Source organism: Phacochoerus africanus, chromosome 11, assembly GCF_016906955.1.
Source record: "Phacochoerus africanus isolate WHEZ1 chromosome 11, ROS_Pafr_v1, whole genome shotgun sequence".
In the NCBI taxonomy this organism is placed as follows: domain Eukaryota; kingdom Metazoa; phylum Chordata; class Mammalia; order Artiodactyla; family Suidae; genus Phacochoerus; species Phacochoerus africanus.
Genome location: NC_062554.1, coordinates 32,648,218 through 32,663,120, shown reverse-complemented (window position 1 = coordinate 32,663,120; position 14,903 = coordinate 32,648,218).

The window sequence follows — 14,903 nt, the reverse complement described above, 5'->3', positions numbered from 1 at the left end:
AATTATATCAGAAAGATTGCTTACCCATCATGTGGAAATTTCAATCCACATGAATTTCAATCCATTTTTGAGCCTGCTTAGTTCAAAACTTTATAAGCCGTTTTCAACTCATCTTTGAGATGATGGAAAAAATACTGTGGTCCTTATATACCAATAATCATATAACCAACAAAATGATTTTGAAAAAAAGAGGAATATATTCTTTTCACATTTTTAAATTAATGTTAAAACATAAAAGTTGTTGTAATTGCCAAGGGACTACAAAATGTAGACATAGATGTTTTAGGATAAAATTGATGAACACTTTTAAATGTATTCAGTGGGCTATAAATATGACAGCCATTTGATACCCTCTGTCATTAATGTATCAGCTCATCTTTAACAATTGGAAATAATGCATTACTGCTTTTGGTCCTTGGACATTTTAGTTCCCCACCAAATTTTAATATATGTTTATAATGAAAACATTTATGACCACTCTGGCACACATTTATGACTCAAACATTTATAAATTGAAATTTAACCTTTTCCTGTGATCATAAAGCTATGTTAAAGAAAAAAAATTCTCCTTGATTGCATTAGCATTTATATTACTTTCAGTACTTATTGGTCAAGACAATATAACTATAAATACTGATAATTACTCAAGATAAAAAGTAAAATTCTTTTGTAAGTGCAATCTTAACGGGAGTAGCAGCTTATATTTGAACTATTTTTTTGTTACCTATTACTAGAATATTTCAGGGTTCAGCATAGATTCTGTTCCTTTTTTCATTTCTAAAGCTTATGTGTTGAAAAATCTTTTTCGCATAAATAAGTATGGACCCAGAATAAGTGTTATTACATCATTTTTTCAGAATTTTACATCTGTTTTATAGCTCCAAAATTATTTAGTAATCTTTAATCTTCAAATGTGATTAGTTATCAGTAGACAACTCAATTTTATTGAAATCAGTAACTTGGAAACCACAGGAATTTTGCTCAGTTAGGGTTGCCATAGCTAGCAATTTAAGTACAGGTCATCTACTTAAATTTAAATTTGAGATAAATAACGAATATTTTTTAATATAAGTATGTTCCATGCAATATATTCTTCATTGGATACATTAATCATTGATTAGCTAGAATTCAGATTTAACTGAGCGACTTATATTATACCTGATAACTATACCCAGATATTAGAGTCATTCATTTTTTTCAGCACTAACACCAGTTATTTCTAGTTGTCCAGGAAGATTTTATACCCAGGGCCAATACTATACCACTTCCGAAATCAAGATGGGTGAGAGGTGGGTCTGTCTCATTTAAGAAGAGAGAACCATTGTAAAAAGGTTGGTGAGAAGACAGGACAGGCCTGGCAATGGTAACAGCTCTTGTTTTCAGGCAGATCAGTTTTAGGAAAAACTATATATAGAAATTGAGGATCAGGTTGCTAATTCCCTTAAAACTATTTGAGTTTTCACTTACCCGTTGCTAAATCTTTGTAAATACTTGGTAAGTTTGCCAAAGGTGACACTTACCTCAATTTAAAGACCGTGGCCTACGTGGCGCAGTGGTTAACGAATCCAACTAGGAATCATGAGGTTGCAGGTTTGATCCCTGGCCTTGCTCAGTGGGTTAAGGATCCGGCGTTGCCGAGAGCTGTGGTATAGGTTGGCTCTGGCGTAGGCTGGCAGCTACAGCTCCGATTTGACCCCTAGCCTGGGAACCTCCATATGCCGCAGTGAGCAGCCCTAGAAAAGGCAAAAAGACCAAAAAAATTTAAAAATAAAAAAAAGACTGTGGCCTAAGAAATCCTGAACTAACTAGGATTCCTACATTCTTCACACTAGTAATAAAAGTTGGGATCGGACCTGTCAGGGTCTGGAGGGGATGTCTCCTTTGCAAAATTTTGCACAACTATAGTTATTGATCTTTTTTTTAAAGTAATTGTTTTCCTGTAACAATTTTAAGTTTCACAAGATCAAGGACCCTGTATATTTCATTCACCACATTATTCTAGCACTAGTGAGGTACCTGCAAACAGAAGGTGCTTGATAAATCTTTGTTGACTGACTTACAAAAATGGAGTCAATCTGTGCCCTTGGTTCTTCTTTTTTTTTTTTTTTTTTTTTGTCTTTTTGCTATTTCTTGGGCCACTCCCGCGGCATATGGAGGTTCCCAGGCTAGGGTCCAATCAGAGCTGCAGCCGCCGGCCTACGCCAGAGCCACAGCAACGCGGGATCCGAGCCGCGACTGCAGTCTACACCACAGCTCACGGCAACGCCGGATCGTTAACCCACTGAGCAAGGGCAGGGACCGAACCCGCAACCTCATGGTTCCTAGTCGGATACGTTAACCACTGCGCCACGACGGGAACTCCCTTGGTTCTTCTTGATTCTAAACCTGTACCCCCAGTTTTTTGTTTTGGCCGCATCCCTGGGACAAAGAAGTTCCTACGACCCAAGCGACAGTTGCGGCAACACCAGATCCCTAACCTACTGCACTGGGCTGGAAGTTGAACCCACGCCAAGTTGGCAACCATTGGAGCCTCTGCAACGGGATCCTTAACCCACTGTACCACAGCAGGAACTCCACACCCCAATTTTTAATAGCCTAATATACCTTACATTTTTCCCCTCTAGCCCTCTAACGATCCCAAATATTTCATGTAATAACTCCCTTTTTCCGCCCAGTATCCAACTTTCCTAAATATATTTTCTTTCCAAATACTCTTTAGAGATAGAAATAAACAAGGAAATATTTGAGCAAAATAACAAGGTAGGCACATGTGGCCATTACTCTCTCTAGTTTGCCAGTTTTCTCCTATACGCAGTGTGTAAGTAAGTGTGAGAGAGGGTTTTCCACCCCTGTCCTGGTCTGGAACTTTGGTAACCCTTAACAGTGGTGTGTTCTCAATATCCTGTTATTAAATAATCAACTCTAAAGTATTTTTTCCTTGAGGGTAACCATGATAAAAAGTATTCTTTCTCTAGAAGGAATTTCACATAATAATGTTCCTGGAACAAATTCAGTTCCAGCCTAAAGGTATCTCACTGTAAGTTTTTACATTTTTAATTAAAGAAATACACAAAGATTCTATCCAGGAATCTAGAAGTGAAAGTAAAAGTGAAATCTAACAAAGGGAACATGCCATTCTAATTCCAAAGTAAATATGAGAGTCATTGTACTTCTGGAAATTTCTTGGACCATTGACAACTTCCTATCTTGCAAATAAAATACAATTAGATCAGCTTTGAACAAGTGCTGCTGAAGATATTTAGAAAGAAATATCTTGTAATATAGACAAACTTGTTCTCAGTGTGATGATTTTGCCCTTATAAATGGTGGCTTACTTCTGATTTCCTTGTCCTGACAGTACTTTAATGACAGGCAATTTACACAGTCTAAAGGGCACCCATCTTAAGTGTTCAGCTCATGAACTTTAAAAAGGTTTAAATTATACTTGGGTGACCATCACCCAGATCAAGATCATTTTCCATCACTCCAGAAAATTCCTTCATACCTTTTTCCAGTCAGTACCTACCTGTAACCCCCATCCTCCTGACTTAACCAACTATTTTGATTTCTATCACCATAGATTTTGTCTGTTCTTGAATTTCATATAAATGGAATTGTACTCGTATGAAAACTTCTTTCACTCAACATATTTTTAGTTTCGCCCACATGGTAGCATGTATCTGTAGTTTGTCCTTTTTATCGCCAAGTACTATTCCACTGACTGAATATACAATATTTACCCCTCCTCCTGCTGATAAATATTTGGGTTATTTCCTGGTTTGATATTTTATGAAGAGTGAAGCAATGAACATTTCAGTTCAAAACTTTTTGTGAAGCTATAGATTCATTTCTGTTGCATAAATGTCTGGATATGTAATTATCATTGGGGAGGTGTATATTTATTTTATTAGAAACTACCAGAACAGTTAACAAGGTGTTTGTACCATTTTACACTTCAACAAGCAATAGATAAGAGTTCTAGCTACTGAAAATCCTTTCTAGGACTTATAATTGTCAACCTGTTAAATGTGACCTCTTCTTTTGAGTATGTCGTGGTATCTCATTATACTTTTAGTTTTCATTTCCCTGGTGATTAGTGTTGTTGAATATATTTGTATATGCCTTTTGATGATATAGACATCATCTTTTGTGAAGTGCCTATTCAAATCTTCTGTCCATTTTTCAATGGAATCAATTGACTATTATTGATTTAGGGAAATTCTTTATAAATTCTGGATATGAGTCCCTTCATATGTGCGTTGTGCATATTTTCTTCATGCTGGTGGCTTGCCATTTGTCTTTATTACCTTTTTTTTAATGAGTAGATTACTTCCAGTGAAGTCTAATTTAACATTTTTTTCTTCCGTGTATAGTGCATTTCATATCCTATTTAATAAATCCTTACCTATCCCAAGATCACAAGAATTTTCTTCTGTATTCTTTTTAGAAGCTTTGTGATTATAGCTTTTACACTTGGGAGTATGATTTAAAAAAAATTTTTTTTTGGCTGTACCTGTCGCATGTGAAAGTTCCTGGGCCAGGGATGGAACCTGTGCACAGCAGCAACCCAAGCCACAGCAGTGACAACATCAGATCCAGGGAACCAAGCCACCGGGGAACTCTTAGGAGTATGACATCTCCAATTAATTTTTTTTCTTTTTTTTTTGTCTTTTTGCTATTTCTTGGGCCGCTCCCATGGTATATGGAGGTTCCCAGGCTAGGGGTCGAATCGGAGCTGTAGCCGCCAGCCTACGCCAGAGCCACATCAACGCAGGATCCGAGCCACGTCTGCAACCTACACCACAGCTCACGGCAATGTCGGATCCTTAACCCACTGAGCAAGGGCAGGGATCGAACCCGCAACCTCATGGTTCCTAGTCGGATTCATTAGCCACTGTGCCATGACGGGAACTCCCTTCTCATCTTTTGCTAAGTTTATTCTTAAGTGTTTCATATTTTTGATGCCTTTTGGGGGGGAGGTCCCTCACCCACAACAGGGACTGAATCTAAGCCATAGCTGTGACTTACGCTACAGCCACATCACCTGCTGGATCCTTAACCAAATGTGCTGGCTGGGGATTGAACTTGCGACTCAGCAGCAACCTGAGCTGACACAGAGACAGTGCCAGATCCTTAACCCACTGTGCCACAGCAGGAACTCCTGGTGCTATTTCAAACACTCTTTTTAAAAATCTTTTTGGGACAAAACCCTCACCACTGCAGTGCCCCAAGCTGCCGTAATGCTGTAATCTTAACCCGATGCGTCACCTGAGAACTCCTTAAATACTATTTTTAAAATTTAGATTTTGGTTGTTAATAGTATTTTAAAATTCCATGTTCACGTATTTTTGGTCAGTATGTAGAAATGAAATTGAGTTTAATATCAGGATATACCTTGCTAAATTCACTTATGGTAGTCATTTCTTAGATTCTTCTATATTTTCTTTAGTAAACTACCATGTCATCTGTTGATAAAAACAATCATGGTTCTCTCTTTCCTATTTTTATTCCTTTTATTTTTTTCTGGCTTTATTGTACAAGTCAGGACCTCTAGTACAATGGTGAATAGGCTCAGTTAGCATCAACCTCCTTGCCTTAATCCCAACCTTAGGGAAAAAACAACGTCAACCATAGATTTCTCATAGATATTCTTTATCTGACTGAGGAAGTTTCCTTCTATTCTTCGTTTACTAAAAGTCCTTTTAAATCATGAATGGAAGCTATATCTATAGAGATGACCACATAGTTTTTGTCCTTTTTTTCTATCAATATGGAGAATTAAGTTAATTTACAAGTATTACATCAACTTTGTATTTATAAGATATACTTATAAGTTTATTTATAAGACAAACTCTGCCTAATCATGATATAGTATCTTATTATATATTCTTGGATTTTGTTACCTAGTATTTTGTTTAGGATTTTTTAGTTGAGGGTGGAAAAGAAGAGCAATAAAGGGAAAAAAATGGAAATAAGACAACTGAGATACCAAGAGAACATAGGATAATACTAGAATAAAATACTTAAATTTGGTAGAGAAGATAAGAACTAATTAAAAGTCAACGATTTATTTTAAGTGCTATTACTGTGTAGTTGAATGAAGAGGAACACATACTAATGTATACTTATTACATTTGATCCCATGAAGTAAATATTATTTATCAGCAGAATTTTGGAGCCATGGCAGCTGGGTGGTGGTCCCAGAATCACATCAGCCAAGGGTAAGGCTCTAGAGTAGGTCATAGGTAAAAGTAGGTAGTGGTTCCCGCAGCATTTGGGATTTGGTGCATGGCAGGATAAAGCAGGCCAATTCATGACTGAAGGCTAAAAAATACTAAGTGTCGGCCTGAGGACCTCATCAATTATTACAGGAGTCAAGCCAGCTGAATGCATGATCCCTCGGAGGGTAAAGATGTGGGGACTGACAGTCTGCATGGTAGACAGGACACAGCACTCTCAGATCTGGGGGAGTTCATTGAGTGCAAAAGAACTAGGCTAAGAAGACTAGAAGACTTTGCAAGGAGAGAGAGAATATCCAAAGGGCTGAATGTATATAGGACACTAGTGTTGACTTGTCTTCCCATTCTCAATTCTTTCCAGCCTTCCATTGTTGACTCCATGCCTGTGTAGGTTTTGAGTACATTCCTAAGTCCCAGAAGCTTTAAAAACTGCAGGGATCAATTCCAGATGCCTACCTCCCTCATTCTACCATTTCCCCACTTACAAGGTATAGGAAGAGGAACATGGGGAAATAGCAGGATTTTTCAGGCCGAGTAGACTCTCTGCTGTCTGAAGAAAAAGGGTAGGATCGTAGCCCCTCTCTCAGTGGCCCTGGGGCAGGGCAAGAGAGATACATGGGCACAAAATTTAAGGAGCACTCCTCTCAGGTTTGTGTATCCTAGTCCTGGCCCTAGGCCCTGGCCTGTGCAAAAGGTGCATTGAATAGGACTTTCTGAATTGGGAGCAATGGAAACAGAGTTCCAGTTGAATTAGTCTTGCAACCTGTGAATGAAATGGGCGTACAATTTCCTCCAAACAAAGAGCTTTTATCTTTCTAGAAAATTGGAGGCAGTGTTTGACTTGGCAAGTGAGGGGCTTCTTGGTGGACAGGGCTGAGGTGTTGGAAGGCAGCAGAAGCAGAGTCTGCAGGAGGCCCTGTAGTGGCAGTAGTGCAATTCTGGAGCCCCTTCCCACCTATGTGACTGCTCAGATCAGATCCCCTTTACTTCCCTATACATCTAAACCACAGATGGCTCAGAGCTGCTAACAGCTTGCACCTGTGACCTGCTTTAGAGCATCACCCTTGGTTGATGTGACTCTGAGACCACTTACCATACTGTTACCATTGCCATCCCCTGCCCTTCCCCCTTGGATCAGGCTAAGGCTCAGCCCATCTCAGACGCCACAGGCTTTCCTGAAGAGCCGTACCCTCTCAGGAGACTGTGTGTCCCTGAGTCCCTGTGCTAGCTTCTCCTTCCAGAAAGCCTAACACAGTGCTGTCTGTCTAGAGCAAGTTACCCATTATGCACCAATCTGTACCTCAGCTATAAAACTGGGATAACATTAGTACATACCTTTTAAGAGTGTTGTGAAGATTAAACAATTTGATACTCATGAGGGACTTCGAAACGTTTCTGACACGTAGTCAGTAAGTTTAGTTCTTATTATGAGAGGTTGATGCCATCTGATAGAAAGATAGGAGAGTTCTTTACATTTTCAGAATGGGTAATTAGTACAGTTGTTTTGGGACTGATGCCTCTCAGGCCAAGTTAGTGTCTTACTTAAACCATTAGTCACAAGGAACATGCTAAGTTCTATCAGTATTTCACAGAAATCTATCTCAACAGAGGAAAAAATACCCTCAAAATGTAAGAGGAAGAAATACACAGTACTTTTATGTCCCACCCCATGATCTCTACCAGCAGAGAAATAAATGAATAAGTTACATGTCTAGGCCATGGAACATTATACAGCTATTTAAAAAGTAATGAGTTGTATAACAGAAGCGAATTTAAGTTCTCCTTGGAGAAATGCATCCTCAAACTGAGTCCCAAAAATCTGTGGATAGAGCCCCAATGAATATGAGCTTACACATAAAAGTCACAAGATATAGTAGAATCATCAAATATTAAAGGGCATCAAATATGTTCAAAGAATTAAAAGAGGAAATTAAAAACATGGGTAAGGAGAAAGAGCTTGCAAAAAATAAACAGGAAGATTGGTCAAAGAACAAAATAGAACTTCTAGAAGCCAAAAAATAATCATCGAAGTCAAAACATTCACAAAATAATCAAACTGCTAATGAGGAAAAACTAGTGAACTTGAGAAGCAGCCTGTAGAAACTAGCAGATTGCAGCATGGAGAGATGAAGAAACGGAAAAAGGAAAAGGTTGTTGGACATGGAGGACAGGCCCTCTATTGGTCTAATTCAAAATCCAGAAAGAGACAATAAAGAGACAGGAAAATACAATGTAAGGAGGGAGTAGTTGAGACCTTTCCAGAAATACTGAAAGTCACCTAGCCTCAGATTCAGTCATATAAGGTGGCAATTGCTTTATTAAGCCATAACCAAATAGGAATCACCAATGACTATTCAACAATAGATTGTATCTCTAACGTATGGGAATAGTCATTTACAACTAGCAATAAAAACTTTGTTTTCTCTGGAGTTCCCACTGTGGCTCAGCAGGTTAAGACCCAACCTGTATCCATGAGGATGTGGGTTCAATCCCTGGCCTTGTTCCATGGGTTAAAGGACCTGGTGTTGCTGCAGACTGCAGTGTAGATCACAGACATGGCTCAGGTCCTTTGTTACTGTGGCTGGGGCTGGGGGCGTAGGCCGGCAGCTGAAGCTCCGATTTGACCCCCAGCCTGGGAACTTCCATATGCCTCAGGTGCAGCCCTAAAAAGAAAAACAACGCTGTTTTCTCTAGAAGTATATCATGAGAATGAGAGTAAATGTCAGCTTTGGAGTTATTCTGTTGATAAAGTGAGTTTATGGAGAACATTTTGACATATATGCTCAACTGTATTCTCATATCAGTTACTATGGGAAAAAAAAACTTTATAATAAATAAGAGACTATACCTCTAGATGTTTGGCAAATATGTTGGCAAAATTATTTTTAAGTGTTCAAAGCTAAGATTCACTTATGTTGAATAAAGTTCTCAAGTTAGAATAAAGCAAATTCTTATATTTCATTTCATATACTTTTTGTTTTAGTCTGCAGCTCAAATTAGGAAAAAAACACACTTTAATCAGTGGCAAAAGGCCTTGTTAAAAAAAATTCTGATTCATGCAAGGGACTGCTCCAAAATTGTCTATAGAATTTTATGCATCAGTTGAATAGAACTACCTGACTTTATGTTACCCTATTATTATACTTGAAAGAACAGGAACTTTGGAATGATAAAGTAAATAAATTTGCTTTTGGGGTAGATTGAGAAACATTTTCTCATAAATTGGAAAGTGCTAAATTAAATGTACAATATATTGGCTCAGAAGCAGAATACTTGAGAAGTCAGGTTTTATCAGTAAAGGAGTTCTGGAAATAGCCCTCCTCTGATACAATGAAAAGTGCTTCAACTTTGGGAAATTATTCCTGTTGTTCTGATGTGTGAAAAATGCTGAATGTGGCTAAGGTCAGTCATAGCAATAAGCAGGAATTTACAACAATAAAGTAAAAATCACAGCATTCCAAGCAGCAAATCAAAAGTATTAAGACATAAGAGTCATGGGGAGTCTAACTATTCAGATAGCAAACTCATGCTTTTGAATGCATCCACAATGAAAATTCTTAGGAATATTCTCAAATATAACTTCTTGACTTACCTTGCTAATAAATTTCACCTCTTAAAAGGTAGAGGAAATGGTAAGTTCTGGCCCTCATTGTAACCAACATGGAAGAACTGGTTGATGAAGTGAAAAATAACACAGACCTTGAGAGAAAGGAGCAAAGTAGTCTTTGATGGTTTTTGTTATGACTATTGTAGACTGCACAGTCTGGCAGACTCTGAGATCCAGATGGTGTGCGGGTGGGTTATGGAGTGACGCTTTCAAGAGACCACGCCCATAAAGGAATGAAAGAAGCAATGCTGAGCAGAGCTGTAAATTGAATCATAATGCAGCAGCAACAGAGGTCGAGGCAGACCTCACAGGAAACTCTGAAACTGGGATAGCACTTCAAAAGTCTAAAACTGAAGGGGCCATACCTTGACTCCCGTATTAACCAATCATTAGATACAGCTAGCCCCCTGGGGAGCCAGGGGAGGCAGCTCCGTTCATATCCAAGCCTTTGGTGAGTCTCAGCTGAGCATCTTCAGCAGATAAACACTCCCAGTAGGAGTCCCCGCTGTGGCACAGTGGGTTAAGGAATCAGGCATTGTCTCTGTGGTTGCTTGTGTCAAAGCTGTGGCTTGGATTCAATCCCAGGCTCGGAAACTTCCATATGCCATGGGTGCAACTGAAAAAAAAAGAAAAACACTCACACCAGTCAGAATGACTATCATTAATAATTTTAAAATAACAAATTCTAGAGAGGGTGTGAAGAAAAGGGAACACTCCTCTACTCTTGATGGGAATGTAAACTGGTACAACCATTATGGAAAACGGTATGGAGGTTCCTCAGAAAACTCGATATGGAAACTACCGTATATAGGTGGCAGTCATGGCTCGGATGCTGAGTTGGTGTGGCTTTGGCGTAGACTGGCGGCTACAGCTCTGATGAGACCCCTAGCCTGGGATCCTCCATATGCCATGGGTGCGGCCCTAGAAAAAGACAATAAATAAATAAATAAAAGGAACTACCATATGATCCAGCAATCCCACTCCTGGGCAAATATCTGGACAAAACTACAATTCAAAAAGATGCATGCACCTATATGTTCATAATAGCGCAGTTTACAATAGCAAAAAACATGGAATGAACCTAAATGTCCATCAACAGATGAATGGATTAAGAAGATGTGGTACATATACTCAGCCATAAAAAAGAACAAAACAATGCCATTTGTAGCTACATGGATGCAACTAGAGATTCTCATACTAAATGAGTTAAGTCAAAAAGAGAAAGACAAATGTCATATGATATCCCTTATATGAAATCTAAAATGTAGCACAAATGAGCCTATCTACAGAATAGAAACAGACTCACAGACATAGAGAACAGACTTGTGGTTGCCAAGGGAGAGCGGGAGCGGGGAGGGAGAGGGGTGGATGGGGAGTTTGGAGTTAGTAGATGCAAACTATCACATTTAGAATGGATAAGCAATGAGGTCCTGCTGTACAGCACAAGGAACTATATCCAGTCTCTTGGGATAGACCATGATGGCGATAATATGAGAAAAAGAATGTGTACATATGTATGACTGGGTCAGTTTGCTGTACAGCAGAAATTGACACAACATTGTAAATCAACTATATTTTAATTTTTAAAAAATTTTTAAAGAGAAAGAAAACACTCCCAACAGCTGGGATAATGAATGACTCAGAGCTAAGAGGAGCTCTAGCAGCTCAACACATTCTTTAAAATGGCCAAGGAAGAGAATGCTTGTGTAGTTATACATCTACCCTCAACTTAAAGAATCTCCTTTTCAGGGAGCTTCTGCAGTGGCTCAGTCACTAGTGGTATGAATCCAACTAGTAACCATGAGGTTGCAGATTCATTCCCTGGCCTCACTATGAGGGTTAAGGATCCGGTGTTGCCGTCACCTGTGGTGTAGGTGGCAGACATGGCTTGGATCTTGAGTTGCTGTTGCTGTGGCTGTGGTATAGACCAGCAGCTGAGGTTCTGATTGGACCCCTAGCCTGGAAACTTCCATATGCCACAGGTGTGGCCCTAAAAAAAAATAAAAAAAAATTCTCTTTTCAGAAAGGTTAAAGGATCAGGAAAAATGGAAATAACAGATCTGTAGCTAGCTGGAGCATTCTTTCATTCAACAAATACTTAGAATGGACTTACTCATTGTTGATCTCTATACAAGATATTGCAGGAACAATGAAGAATAAAAGATAATCCCCAGTTGTGATGACTGAAGCTGGCTGCTACCTGCAAGTGAGAGCAAATTATCGGTATTTCTTCCAAAAAAACTCCCAGCAATGTCCAGTTGATAGCTTGAAATGGGCCGTGGTGAGAGTATATATACCATGGAAATCAGATAATGGTACAAAACAGGGTGTAAAATGCCAGAGAACAAATTGTTAAGCATGTGCCAGCAAAACACTGCACTCCATTTTTAACCTAACAATCCAGCAGAACCAGAAAGGTGTAAAATTGCCTATGCTGGTCCTTTGAAGTAGTTGCATATCCCCATGTAAGCATGAAAAGGTGAGTTCTTGACACTCCTACACTGTTCATGTCAAGAGCTTTCCAATGGAAATAAATGTGAGCCATATGCCATTTAAAATTTCTGGAGTTCCCTTATGACCCCGCAGGTTAAGGATCCGGGTTGTTACTGCTGTGGCTCTGGTGACAGCTGTGGCACAGGCTGGATCCCTGGCCCAGGAACTTCCACATGCTGAGGGTGCAGCCAGAAAAGGAAAGAAAAGAACACTGGCAAATTGGTATTGCTTCGACTGAATAACATGGGAAAAAACAACATAATCTCATGTTAAAAGATGACGGACTTTGACACATGTCCCAATGTTACATACCCTTCAGAAGAACTAACTTTTTTTTCTTTTTTTCTTTTTGGCCACCCCACCACATATACAGTTCTTGGGCTAAGGATCAGATCCAAGCCGAAGCTACAGCAACACCAGATCCTTAACTCACTATGCTGGGCCGGGGTTTGAACGTGTGTCCCAGAGCTCCAGAGGAGCCGCTGATCCCGCTGCACCACAGTGGGAACTCCTGAACTAACCATTTTGCTGGCACGATTGACAGCTTTTTTTTTTTTTTGTCTTTTTGTCTTTTTAGGGCCGAACCCTCAGCATATGGAGGTTCTCAGGCTAGAGGTTGAATTGGAGCTACCGCTGCCGGCCTAAGCCACAGCCACAGCAATGCGGGATCCAAGCCACATCTGCAACCTACACCACAGCTCACAGCAATGCCGGACCCTCAACCCACTGAGCAAGCCCAGGGATTGAACCCATATCCTCATAGTCAGGTTCGTTAACCACTGAGCCACAATGGGAACTCCACCTTTTACAACTTTTGATCTGGGTGAAGATGTTCAAGCTCAGAGTGTGGAAAACTACCTGCTTGCTTTCAGTGTCATTGTACTTCTGGTGGATTGTAGGACGGATTGTGAAAGACTGTTAGAATCAAAAGGAGAACATTTCACTAATGACAGTTGAAACATTGCTAGTGTATGTATCTATACTGATTCTTAGGAATAAGATCAACAGACCTGAAGCTATCAGTGAAGAGAGGTTACAAAGAGGCGTTTGGTTTATATGATCAGACAAGAAAGGGCAACATGTCTCTGAAAGAGCTGAATGGCAACTCAAAGTTTCCATGTGCAGTGAGCTCAAAAGACAAGGTGATAGAGAAGGCTGCACAGCCCAAGTCATTAACACCAACCTCAGTCGGCTCCAAGACCTCGCTATTCAGGCCTGTTCAGAGGCCTGATCATTTAACATGCATAACGTGAATTCAACTGACTTCTATTGGTTATAAAACAGATTATTTAGGTTATTAATATTATATTAACTTGAGTGAGAATTGAAAAATGATTACCACGTTAGCTCTATAATTCCATAAAAATTAGTTTTTACAGTTTATAAGCTGATATTACCCCCAACAATATTTACAGTATAAAGAGCAACTTTCCAGCAGTACATTTGAAGCACTTTTTAAGAATATGAAACTACAAATATGTCATATATAAAAGCTCATCATGTTAAATTTTTTGGTCTACTTTTTTGAAATCATGTTTTGTTTTTCAGGTTTTATGGCCACACCCCTGGTACATGGAAGTTCCTGAGGCCAGGGGTCGAATCTGAGCCACAGCTGCAACCTCTGCTGTAGCTGTGGCAATGCTGGATCCCCTAAGCCACTGGCCGGGGCTGGAGATTGAACAACCCAAGCCACTGCAGTCAGGTTCCCAACCCACTGCGCCACAGCAGGAGCTCCTGAAACTAGTTTTTAAATTTTAGATTATATGTCCACCTAGCATAAGTGTACAGCTAATAATTAGCTGGTGGATGATTGTATGTCTTACAGTTTTCAGTCATTTTTCTGATGAAACATCACGCAATATGACAAACTCTGTTTGGTATCCTTCAAAAATGCGTATCAATTTCAAACTCTGTCAAAGTTTAGTCAATTCACCAACTTAATTCATTGTTAACTTCAAATCCAAAGGGGTATTGCATAAATTGAAAGCAATGCTGTGTGGGTCAAGGTGTTAAGAACTTACAGTTACAAAATGAGTAAGTTCCGAGGATCTGTTGTAGTGTGGTGACTATCATTAGCAATACTATATTGTATACTTGAAAGTTGCTAGGAAATTAGATCTTAGATATTCTCAACACCAGTCCCTCAAAAAAGAAAAAAGGCAATTATGTCAAGGATGTATGTGTAACCTTATTAGGGTAATCATTGCATAGTCGTACATTGTACATCTTAAACTTGCATAATGTTATATTCACTTATACCTCAATAAAGCTGGGGAGGAGGAAGCAAAGAAACTCTAAATTTAAAGAAGAGGAAGTTCCCATTGTGGCTCAGCGGTATCGAGTCCTACTAATATCCATGAGGATGCAAGTTCGATCCTTGACCTCGCTCAGTGGGTTAAAGGATCTGGTGTGGCTGTGGCTGTAGTATAGGCCGGCAGCTGCAGTTCTGATTCGGATACCTAGCCTGGGAAATTCCATGTGCATGGGTGCAACCTTAAAAAAACAACAAAAAAAATTTTTTTTAATTTAAAAATTTAAAGAATTTTTCTATTAAACTAGATGTG